Below are 13,307 nucleotides of genomic sequence, written 5' to 3' on the forward strand. Positions count from 1 at the left end.
AATGGTAAGGGTTAGTCAATGGGAGTTAAGTGACTTGCCCCGGGTCACATAGCAAGGAAGTATCTGAGGTAACATTTGAACCCAGGACCTCCTTTTTCTAGGACTGGCTCTCAATCCACGGAAACACCTAGCTTCCCCCCATAATAGGGACTTAATAAATATTGATTGATTGATTTCCCACCATAAACCAAGGCAAGCTCTAAATTAATAAACACAAAGGGGTGATATCATAAACAAATTGGAGGAGCAAGAAAGAAATTACTTTTCAGATTTTTAGATAGGGAACAATTCAGAACCAAACAAGGGACAGAGTGAATGAATCATAGAAGATATAAAATGGCTAATTTAATTAAAATTTAAAGGGTTCTGTACATGTAATAGAGATTGGAACATTCCCAAATCTCCTACCACATAGTGGGTGACTTACTTTGATTGGCTGAATGGTGGGAACATATCCCATTATTAAAACTGACCAGACTGAGATGCTTGGTCTTTTTCTGGTTCATGCCCTTTCCTGCTGTGTCAAGAGGATAAAGAATGTAGTTTACTCACAGCACAAGTGCCATGAACTGAACTGGTGAGAGGGAAAGTTATTTCCTTCTGAGAGAAAGTTATTTCTCTCAGCTCCAAGAATTGAGACTGGGGTTGGGGTTTGAGGTGTTTCTCTTCTATTTCAAAAATACTTTTCAGTTCCAGGTGCTGGGCAGTGTGGGTCCAGTGACCTGTCAGACCCAGGAGTTTGTCACATGGCAACCTTGGAACCAGGATTCCAGATAGCCTGGTGGGGAAATTCAGAGAAGACCATTATTTGAGCCCAAGGGGCTTGGAACTGGAATTGCGTTTTATGAGAAGTAAACTAGATTTTGAACCCAATTCCTTTCCCATCTAAAGAGACTGAGGTGGTACAAGGGTGGGAAAGAGGATTAAGCTTCATGCACTGGAGGAGTAAGTTTATATATTTGTGATTATACATTTTGAAGTAAAACACACACATATTTATAAAAGCAAACTTGATAAAAGTGATTAAATGAAATTAGAAAAAAGAGATCCACCCTTACAATTGGGAGAACACCAATGGTGGGTCTGGAGCCAATGGCAGAGACTCCAAGAATCCCAGTTCTCTTTTAAAGATGCTAGAAAACCCTGGGGAATGGGGTGAAATGTAACATATATAGTGTTCCAAACGATGAAACATATATGCCCTTCCAAACCAAAAAGAAAACTGAGCTCACCAGTTGTTCTAAACAAACTTGGATTATAACCCATGGTTTAGAAATTATAAAAATGTAAGAACTTAAATTCTAATGAGAAAGAGAATTCATTGAAAATTCAATATGATAAATATTGACTGTCACCAGTGCTTTGGTTTATAGAGCCTCAGATAAAAAATAGCCTGAAATTATCATTTATCTCCATTGTCCTACAGTTTGATACCCACAATGAGATAGTGAGTCCCTTACCTTTGAAATATATAAATATGAGCTCCTAACAAACACTTCCCGTCTTTATGATATTAGGCTTTAGATAAGGTAGTGAGCAAAACAGGTCTTTAATGAGAAGGGTGCTCTGGAGTTAGAAGTCTTGAACTAAAATATCAACTCTGATCCTTACTATTCACCATGACCTGGGAAAAATCATTTGAAACCCCATGACCTTAGTTTTCGCACCTTAAAATGATTTCTAATGTTCCTTCTAGCTCTATATCTATGATCCTATGATATAAATTTGAGGGATGACAGATAAGTAGTAGAATTTAAAATGAGAGGTATTTCAAGGTCTACAACTGGTTCTACAAGAGAAGAATGGAAAGAGAAGAAGAGTAATACAGTGAAGGCAAAGGAAAAGGGAAAATTAGGGAAAATTATCTCATTGTAGTGAGAAGTAGATATCCTTACATAAGAAGGGATGGGGGAACACTTGATGATTCATCTTCAAAGGAAGGATGCAGACACATACAATTAGATACCAAAGTATATTTGACTCAACAGTGAAGTAGAAGGAAAAGGGGAAGAGGAGAAATTGGTTCTAAGGATGTGCAGACAGTTCTTTTTGAGCTGGCAGAGAATGGGAATCTGAGGAAGATTCAAAAAATTGGAGAATGAACACGTTATGGTATATAAATGTGGTAAGTTTTTTAAAAGTTGTGTTGTAAGAAATAATAGAGCAGGTGATTTCAGAGAATACTCCATTATATTCACAACACCATTCAACCATTCCCCCATTGATGAGCAGTTAATAAATGCTGTGTAACTTTTATTTCCATTTTTTTTAAACCCTTACCTTCTGTCTTGGAGTCAATACTGTGTATTGGCTCCAAGGCAGAAGAGTGGTAAGGGCTAGGCAATGGGGGTCAAGTGACTTGCCCAGGGTCACACAGCTAGGAAGTGGCTGAGGCCGGATTTGAACCTAGGACCTCCCGTCTGTAGGCCTGGTTCTCAATCCACTGAGCTACCCAGCTGCCCCCTTTTATTTCCATTTTTAAGAAGAGAGTTCATGGTAAATATCTTTTAAAGTCTCATGTGTACAGAAAATCACAATTCAGTCTGTCCTTCCTCCACCCAAACAGATAAGCAGACTCAATAAAGAACATTTTGGTTTTTTTAATGAGAGGTGTAGTATTTAATTCTGACATAAAAGTAGGTCTCATTTTTTCAAATAAGTAAATTGTTTTCACCTTTGTACAAAAGTCTGGGAATCCATGCCTAACCAAAACCAATGTCTGCTATCTTTAAAAATCACATAAGACTATTAACCAACCAATAAACTAATAAAAAGTAGATGGTGAGAGGTTGCAGCAAAGCTTTAATTACATGAGTCAAAAGTTTTGGTGAATTTCTATTCATCAAACCAATACATACCTGGAAAAAATATAAACTGCCAATATCGCTATAGTCACAACTTAAAAAAAAAACTACATTTTTTAAAACTACATTTTTTTTTTAAAACTACATTTTTTAAAAACTACATTTCAGACTCCAAAATTCTTATCTGAAAATGACAATTTTGGGGGAGAATTAAAATACCTTTCTGGTATTTCACAGAATGGGGGGTGGGAATTACTAAAGGATGTGTATGTGGTTCCTTTGGAACATGGAATAATCAATATCCACCAACGTATCCCAGAGGCAGTTTGAAGGGGTAGTTAACACTTCAACTTGGGGTTGTAGGGAGCAAAAGTTCGTTCACCAGAAATTGTAGGGAGCAAGTCAGGAAGCAATGATTCTTGAGCGGAGCCTTGAAAGAAAAAAAGATTGAAAAGCTGAATAACAGAAGAAATTGGACTCGGGCATTGAGGATGGGATGGGAGTAAAGGCTTCAGCAATTGCCTAGAATCTAGAGATAGAATGTCCGGGTCCTTTCTTTGGGAACAGCTGGAACGTAGGAAGTGAAAAGGTAACCAGGCTAAAAAGGCAGGTGTGAAGGGTGGGGCCTGTGCATTTAGGGCTGAAATCTATTGGCCTCTGGTGCCTCTGAGACGACCTTGCACATACGCTGTAGGTCGTGTGCGAGACTCGGGCATTTATTTACAGGCTGTTTCCTCCGTTCGCCTGTGAGCTTTCATCTACTCTAATTTACGTATGTGTTATACATTACGTTTTACAATGTGAGCTCCTAAAAGAAGGGATGTGCTGGTTCCTTCTGTTTCCCCAGTGTTTAGTCCCATGGAAAAAATGTCTAATTACCAAAAAATAAACGGACTGATCGCCAGGAGAGGAGCCCCTTCTGGCAAACAACCCAAATCCCATTTTACATACTGACACCTCGCGAGATCTGGGAGGAGAGACAGGGCGTGCCTGACTTCTGAATCCCCTCCCACTCCACACCTTTTGAAACCCCAGCTGAGGTGATGTCACGTGGACTTTCCTCACGTGATGAATGTCCAGTATGGCGGCGTACCCAGGTCATTTCTATAAGTGTGGAGTTAAGCAGAGTCATGAATAGATACTGTTCTGCCTGAGAAGGGGTGGAGTGTGGAACGTATGGGCAGGTCTTATTAATAATTCCTGAAATCCTCATATGTAGCTATTTCCCTTACTCAAAAACGCAGACATGTGTCTCTAATATCACAATAATGGGTAACGCCAATATAGTGCTTTAAGGTTTAAAAAGCCCTTTGGAAATATCATCTGGTGTTATCCTCATCACAACCTTTGGAGAGAAATAGTATTATCTCATTTTACAGATGGGGATAACTAAGGGAGACAGGTTAAACGATTTGCACAGGCTCACACAGCTTGTAAATGGATTTAAACTCAAGGTCCAGAGCTCTACTTCTGAGATAACATGATTCACAAAAGTTGAGATAGACACTTTTTCCAGAATATACTAAACTACCTCATCAGGCAACCAGGCACAGAGGCCTATTATGTCATGAGTCCCTTTAACATCTTATTATACATATTTAGTTCTTTTCTTGGGTCTGTGAAGAAAACTCAGATGGGACCAGGTAAGAGAAGTGAGAACGTTAATGGAAAAAGCTATTAAAGACTTGCTCAGAGGCAGCAGGAGCTCCTTTTTGCCAGGAGAAGGGTAGCCTTAAGGGACTGGATCTAGCATTTCACTGCTTTAGTGAACTCTGACCAAGAAGCTCTTTACTTTTCTCCTTCTCTGCAACTTTGTGACATTCTTGAAACCCTGGGAGGTTTATTTGCTTGTTCAGGGTATATCAGAAGGAGGACTTCAACCCAGATAGTCCTCAATTCTAGGCCAGATCTCCCCTCAAATCATTCAGAATCTACATATATTGGTTGTGTGTCCCCTGCAAGTCACTTCAGATCCTGTTGATGTCTCAGGTGAGTGTAATTGGCAGAGAGGATTTCCTCTTCACAGAGTTCTCTACACCAATGAACTTAAAGGTCCAACCAAAAATAAAATAAAATTGTTAAGGAAGAGAGGAACCAAATCAGTGCTTAAAATTTTTTTATCAATAATTCTGGAAATGTAAACATTAGTCATGCCCATGTTGTTTGTCCAAGTACCAGGTACTTTATTCATAAAGTACATTTTTATGGAATGCATTCTCTTTTCTTTTAACTCATGCTCTTAATTTGTTGGTCTACATCAATGCTTTTTGCAATCGGTGTTAGTGGAAAAGGAGATTGGTTAAACATTTAATAAGGCCCAAACATTTCATACTCAAAAAGTCTACTATTCCTCTCTAAATTTGACGTTATCTTTTAGAATATGTCAGTAACTTTCATCTGATTACTTTGAATGTTGACCTTAAAGTTGCAGCTATAACCTAACTTCTAAAAAGTAATCAGATGAAAGTAGCCAGGGCCCTCCAGAAAGAGCAATACCTCCAGAAAAATAGCTATCTTTACCAATAGGATGGGAGTTTTATAATACCATACTTTTATTTTTTAATTAAAAAAAAAAAACCTTACCTTCTGTCTTGGAGTAAATACTTAGTTTTGTTTTGAAGGCAGAAGAGTGGTAAGGGCTAGGCAGTTAGTTCCAGCTGGGAAATGTCTGAGGCCAGATTTGTACCCCGGACCTTTTTGTCTCCAGATCTGGCTCTCTATCCACTGAGCCACCTAACTGCCCCTACATTACCATTCTTAACTAACAGCAATTCTTGATGATTATCTATGCCCCAAACATATTGCAGTTAGATTAATCTTACAGACTGAGAAGTCAGTCCTGGATGTGCCATACAGCAAACATTCTGATAGGCTGAAGGCTGTTTCCTGCCAACAACTGGGAGTTCAGGCTTGTATATAATCAGAGACTCTTCTACCTACCATAGGCTTGAATACTTTGGTTTAAAACACTGGTACAGATAGATCACTTTCTCTGATAGAAGCAGATTAGAAAATGCCATGAGTGTCTTGTAGAAGAATAAGTCATGGGAATTGAAGATGTAAAGGCCTTGGGAATCATTATAATGCTCAATCTTTTCATTTTGGAACAGAGCCAATACTGTGGAGTAGAGACAGGGACTCACCTGAACTCTCCTAAATCCCTCTACAAATAGCTTCAGTGCTTCAAATTAAAGTGTGGGATGGCAGAACAAACAAAAGGTGATAGTAAAACAGTGTCTAAGACAAGGAGGTCTGTAGGAAAAGTCTGTTACACTAGGATGGCAATTCTAGCAGCAGGCCTTGGAGATAACAGCATCAGTGACAATGGGGGAGTCAGAAAACTGGTCAAAAAGAGATTACAAGGGACCTTTTTCTGGGTTAGGACCCTGTTGCACTTCCCATATATAATTTTGGGTTGCAGACCTAGGTTTAAGAGGAGGATAAGTGTTTGTGGCTGCAGGGGAGTGGAGGCCTTGGTTACAGTTTTTGGATGGAGAAAAGTCCTTGTGTTCACTCACAAGGGAGCAGAAGCCCTAGTCTCAGTTGTGAGTCAGAAAGGAACACTAGCTCTTGTGACCTCAGGAGAGCAGGGGAACATGAGCAGAGGCACATGTGATTAGAGGGGAACATAATCCTTTTCATGGCAAAGACCAGAGCACAGGACAAGAGAGGACTGCCTACAGTTCATACCTCAGATCATACCAACTTGAAAGAACTGAAAACTTATAGACTCTCAGAAATAGCTCTGAAAATAGCAGCTTCAGACAATGCCCCCCATTACTCCAGGAACAGAGTTCAACCTTAACATAAAATTAAGATGCAGACAGGGAAAATGAACAAATGACAGAAAAAGAATCTGACCATAACATATTACAATGGACTGGTTTAAAAATTAAATTTAAATCTCAATAATAAAAATATTATATTTTTGGAGATTTATTAATGACATTAGAAATGAAGGAAATAAAGAGGATACAAAATAAAGACCATGTGCCCATGGCTAATTAGCCCACTTAAAATCCCTGTGCCTAGCTTACCACCACCACTATGCTCATTGTAAGCCAAAGAGGCCAAGCAGGACTGCCCATTCAATATGTATCCCCTGTCTATAGGAAGTATGTAATGCCAGGAAGTCAGTGGGCTCCCAGGAAATGTAGTTCTTTTTTAGGGTAACAGATTTTCAATTATACACTGTAAACCTTAAAATTTCTTAGACTTATGAATGTTGGAAATTTCCCCATTGGGAAATTTCATACTTGAAAAAATCTCCTACTGATAGTAAGAACTCTATTGGAATGTGAGACTCCTTGGCTTGGGAGGATCCTTCTCCTCCCTACTTAAGACTACTTTAGGACAGAAACCTTTTGCTAAACAATGGAAAGGGCTTTGACCTATGCTTAAGCATAGAACAGGAAGTTCTTTGAATCATGATTGATTTTAGAATTGATACAATAGAGATACTTGGAATGACAGAACCAGGTCTTGGAAACTACAATCTCCACCCTACTCAGAGTAACAGGATTTAGGAAGGGCTGTAGCAAAGATCAAGATTTAATTATTTGAGAATATGACCTTCAACAGACATGTGCAAAGGGGCCAGACCTCTGGGCAGTCCTGGGTTAAGCTAGAGCCACCATTGGCACAGAGGAGACATTGACAGTGATTGGTAGATGTGAGAACTGAGGGGAGGGAACTTAGATGGTTTCCTTAAAGATAGTGGGGTCTGAGGAGAGAAGGGAGGAGGAGGTTTTGCTCTGAGAGGAGGTTGCTCTGAAGGAGGTCTGAGAGGAGAGGTCCTGGAGGGAGAGTTCCTGGAGAGGTTTTGAAGGAGGCTGTGGAAGGAGAACTCAGGAGGAGTCAGTAGGAAAATTCTCTGGAAACATTTCTTGAAAAGGAGGCTCTCTTGAAGGTGGAGCCTGAGGTTGGCATGAGAAGCCTTACCTAGAGAGATCTTGGGTGAGTGATAAAACCAACTGACTGATTTATCTCTTAGGACTGAGGTCTAGACCTTATTGGCTTGAGGCCCTTCATTCTTATTCCTTTCTTACTTTCTCTCTTTTTCTATTGATTAATCAGTGTATTATAAATTAAATTTCTCTATAAAACCCAGTTGGCTTGGGCATATTCATAAATTGGGAATATATTCCCTGGCGACCATCTTATATTTATATAAACCCAAGACACAGTAGAAAACATATTTCAGCGGTCATAATTGTTATATATATTCCCTTGCTCCCACTCTCCTATCTACAACAATTTAAACCCCAAACTATTTTAAATCTAACAACACAGGGAAGATTAAGACACAAACTCATAAGAAGACAATGATGTTAAAATAGCTATAAACAAAACCTGAAAGAAAAATGTGAATTGGACACAAACAACATAAATTCCTGGAAAAAGCTCAAAAAACAATTTAAAGAATCAAATAAGACCAGTAGAGGAAAAATAAGAAAATTATGAAAAGAGATTCAAGAGCTTGGTAAAAGAGACACAAAAATACTGAAGAAAATAGTAACTTAAAAAACAGAATTGGCCAAATGGTGAGAGGCACAAAAGCTCACTGCAGAAAATAACCTTTAAAATTAGGTTTGGGTAACTGGAAGCTAATGATTCCATGAGACATCAAGAAACAATAAGACAAAGTCAAAATAATGAAAAAATAGAAGAAAATCTCATTGGAAAACCAATTGACCTAGACAAGATTAAGGAGGAGTGATTTAAGAATTTGTAAAGGTGGGATTAACTCTCCCCTTGCCTATTTTTAGCTAAACAAATCAAGAACTCAGAGCACCCCTACTTAACACTAAGTAATAGAATTTATGAGTCACTTACTAAATTAAGCTCACACCTCCAAAGGCTACTGCCACCCCTTCCCCAGGCAGTGCTAAGCAAATTGAAAGACTGCAATTGGTTCCTGTAAAGTGGGGAAGGGACAGGAAGTGACAAGGAAAAAGAACTATAAAAAGTCCTAAACTTCCTGTCCAAGAGATTTCTCCTTTGAACTTCTTCTCCTTTGGAGTTCATCTTTGGACACTCTGCAATGGTGAGCTTGACTGAAGGAGGAGGCTCTTTCCCTGGATCCTGTGTCAGCTTGTTGAGTGAGTAGCTGGCTATCCTTTCCTGACTTTTGGAGAGATTGGTTCCGGAGATTCCTGCCTTGGCTTTGGAGGAGGCTGCATTGGTGGAACCCTGGAGGAAGACACTGCTGGGACTTCTGGTTGAGGACTTCAGGAAAATCCATCTGGAGACAAATTTTTGGGGAAGCCCTTCTGGGTCTGAGCCTGACTTCTCAGGAGAAGGGCTGGTAGGTTTATTAGAATCCATTTTTTTATCTATATTGTTCCACCTTCATTCTTTCCACCTCTTTGTAAATAAAGCTGCTAAAAGTCATTTTGACTTAAGCTGTAATATTTTAAATCAACGACTATAATATTACTTTAGAACTTTCACGTTAGCATAAAAGCCTAAATTTAAATTCTTAACGGGCTACCTGAAAGTTGTGATGAATAAAACCAACAACCTAGAAATATTTTAAGAAATTATAAAGGAAAATCAACAAGCAGCAACAAAATAAGCCCAAAAAATTGTAAAGGAAAACTGTCTTGATATCTTAGAGCTATAAGGTAAACTAGAAATGGGAAGAATTCAACAGTCACCTCCTGAAAGAGATCCCCAAATGAGAACTCCCAAGAATATTATAGTCATATTCCGTAGCTTCCAGATAAAAGAATGAAGTAGTCATAAAGAAACCATTACTGTGGAACCAGTCAGGATCACACAAGATATAATGGCTTCCATGTGAAATAAGTGAAAGGCTTGCAATATGATATATTGGAAGGCAAAAGAGCTATAATTACATCCCAAAATAATCTACCCAGCAAACTGAGTATAATCTTTCAGGGGGGGAAAACTAATATTTAATGGAACAGAGAAATTACAAGCATTCCTAATAAATAGACTGTATCTAAACAGAAAATTTGACTTCATAAGACTCAAGAGAAGCATAAAAACGTAAATGTGCAAGAGAAATCAATAGGGAGTCAATAGGGTTCAACTATTTATATTCCTACATGGGAAGATGATGCTTGTAGCATCTCTGAACTTTATCATTATTAGGGCAGTTAGAAGGAGTATATGTAGATAGATGTCAGGGGTGTGAATTGGGAAGATTTCAAAAAAATAAAATTAAGGGATGAGAAGGAAGGATGGAATGGGAAAAGGGAAGGAAGAAGTAGAATGGAGAAAATTATCTCACATAAAAGAGGCATGAAAGGAAGAATTGTATAGCGGAGGGGAAGATGAAGGGGTGGTGGGCAGTGCTTGAACCCTACTCTCATCAGAATTGAGTCAAAGAGGGAACAGCAGACCCACTCAGTTGAATATAGAAATCTATCTTACCCAACAAGGAATCTGGAGAGGAAGGGGATAAGAGAAGGGGACTGGGGCTGATGGAAGGACAGGTGGATTACAGGAATTAGTGGTCACAAGCAAAACATTTTTGTGGAGAGTGAGGGAGAGAGAAAAAATAGAATGGAGGGTAATGCCAGTTAGTACTCATAACAATATAAATGGGATGAACTCACTCATAAAATAGAACTATATTTTGCTGAAAGGACATAAACAATGAAGTATTATAAATACTAAACCTATCTGCACCAAAAAGCATAGCACCCAAATTCTTAAAGGAAAAGTTAAATGAGTTATAAGAGAAAACAGACACTAAATTTATATGAATATGGCATCTCAACTTTCTCCTGTCAGAACTAGATAAACCTAACCAAAATATAAACAAGAAAGATGTTAAATAAGTAAATAGAATTTTAGAAAAGATAAACATGAGAACCTTCTGGAGAAAATCAAATGGTAATAGAAAGGAATATATAATTCTTACAGCTGTACACAGCACCTTCACAAAATTAACTATGTATTAGGACATAAAACTTCATGACCAAATGCAGAGAAGTGAAAATATTAAATACATCCTTTTCATCCCGTAAAATAACAAAAAAAATATATTCAGTAAAGGGCCATGGAAACATAAGTTAAAAATTAGTGGTGTGTGTAGACAAGTAGGCAGTTATCAATGGATTGAGAGCCAGTCCTGGGTTTAAATTTGGTCTCAGGCACTACTTAGCTGTATGACCCTGGGCAAGTTACTTAATCCCCATTGCCTAGCACTTACCACTTTTTTGGCTGTATCCAATACATAGTATTGATTCTAAGAAGGTAAAAAATTTTAAATAAATAAATTTTAAAAATTAAAAAAAGTTAATTGGAAATTAAATAATCTAATCCTAAAAATAATAAATAAAATAAGAAGAAATCATAAAAGTAACCAACAATTTCATTAAAGAGAATAACAATAATGAAACAATGCTTATATCACTAAGAAAAAGAACAGATCAATTAATTAGGCATACAACTAAAAAACCTAGAAAAACAACAAATTAAAAATCTCCAATTAAACACCAATTTGGAAATCCTGAAACTCAAAGGAGAGATTGATGAAACTGAAAGTTAAAAAATAGCATTGAACTAGTAAATAAAACTAAGAACTGATTTTATGGGAAAACCTCAATAAGATAAATTGTTGGTTAATTTTATTTTAAAAACCAAATTACCAGGAGAAAAATGAAAAGTATAAATTCATCACCAATGAAGATGTAATTAAAGCAAATAGTAGGAGTCTTTTTGCCTAATTATATGCCAATAAATCTAACAATCTAAACAAAATGAATGAATATTTACAAAGCTATAAATTTTCCAGATTAACAGGAGAGGAAATAAAATACTTAAATAACCCCATCTTAATAAACAAAATTGAATAAGCCATCAATGAGTTCACTAAGAAAAAAATCTCCAGTAATAGATGGATTCACAAGTGAGTTATATCAAACATTTAAAGAACAATTAATTCCAATATTATGCAAACTACTTGGGAAAATAGGCAAAGAAGAATTCTACCAAATTCCTTTTACAGTACAAAGATGGAGGTGATATACCTAAACCAGGAAGAGCAAAAACAAAGAAAGAAATTTATATATATATATGTAGTATGCAATGTACTAGGAAATGCTAGCTATAACAATAAGAAATATAGCAATAAGAAAAATAAATTAAAGGAATTAGAATAGTCAATGAGGAAACAAAACTATTACTCTTTGCAAATGATATGATGGACTACCTAGAGAATCCTGGAGAATCCAATAAAACAGTAGTTAAAATAATGAACAACGTCAGCAAAGTTGCTGGATATAAAATAAAACCACAAAAATTATCAATGTTTATATATATTACCAATAAAATTTAGCAGCAAGAGACAGAAATTCTACTTAAAATAATTGTAGACAATATAAAATGTTTGGGACTCCATCTGCCAAGACAAACCAGGAATTATAAGAACACAATTACAAAATATTTTTCACACAAATAAACCCAGATCTGAATCTTCACTTCACAGAGAAATATTAAATATTAATAGTAGGCCAAGCCAACATAATAAAAATGACAATTCTAATTAAATTAATTTACATTTAGTGTCATACTCATTCAACTATCAAAAAGTTAAAATGCTAGAAAAAAATAACATCAGAATTCATTTGGAAGAACAAAAGGTCAAGAATATCAACGGAATCAATGAAAAAAATATGAAGGAAGGTGGCCTAACCTTTCCAGATCTCAAACTGTATTACAAAGTGATAAACATCAAAATGATTTGCTACTGGCTAAGAAATAGAGTGGTAGATCAGTGGAATAGATTATGCACATAATACACAGTAATAAATTACCATTGTAATCTAATGTTTGATCATCACAAAGATCTTTTGGGACCAGAACTCATTATTTGACAAAAATTCCAGGAAAACTGGCAAACAGTTTGGCTGAAATGAAGTACAGATTGGTATCTCACTCCATATACTAAGATATGGTTAAAATAGTTACATGATCTAGACCTATTAAATTAGGGGAACATGGAATAACTTACCTGTCAAAACAATGGATGAGAGAAGAATTTATGATTGAACAAGTGAGAGAGAGCATTAGAGGATGTAAAATGGATAATTGTGATTACATTAAATTAAAAAGGTTTTGCACAAACAAAGTCAATGCCTCCAAGGTTAGAAGGAAAGCAGAAAAATGGGGAAATTTTTTTTACAGCAAGTTTCTCTGGTAAAGGCCTCATTTATCAACTATATAGAGAAGAGAGTGATATTTATAAGAAATTGAGTCATTCCCTAAATGAATGGTCAAAGGATATGAACTGGCAGTTTCAGAAGACGAAATCAAAGCTATCTTAGTCATATGAAAAAATGCTCAAAATCACTATTGATTAGGGAAATGCAATTTAAAACTGCTCTGAGGTACCACCTCAATACCTACTAGGTTCATTAATATTACAGAAAAGGAAAATGACAAATGTTGTAAGGGATGCAGAAAAATTGGGACACTAATGCACTGGTGGAACTTTGAAAAAAACTGTGCATACCCTTTGACACATCA

This window comes from Monodelphis domestica, chromosome 7 (assembly GCF_027887165.1).
Source record: "Monodelphis domestica isolate mMonDom1 chromosome 7, mMonDom1.pri, whole genome shotgun sequence".
NCBI classification, from domain to species: Eukaryota; Metazoa; Chordata; class Mammalia; order Didelphimorphia; family Didelphidae; genus Monodelphis; species Monodelphis domestica.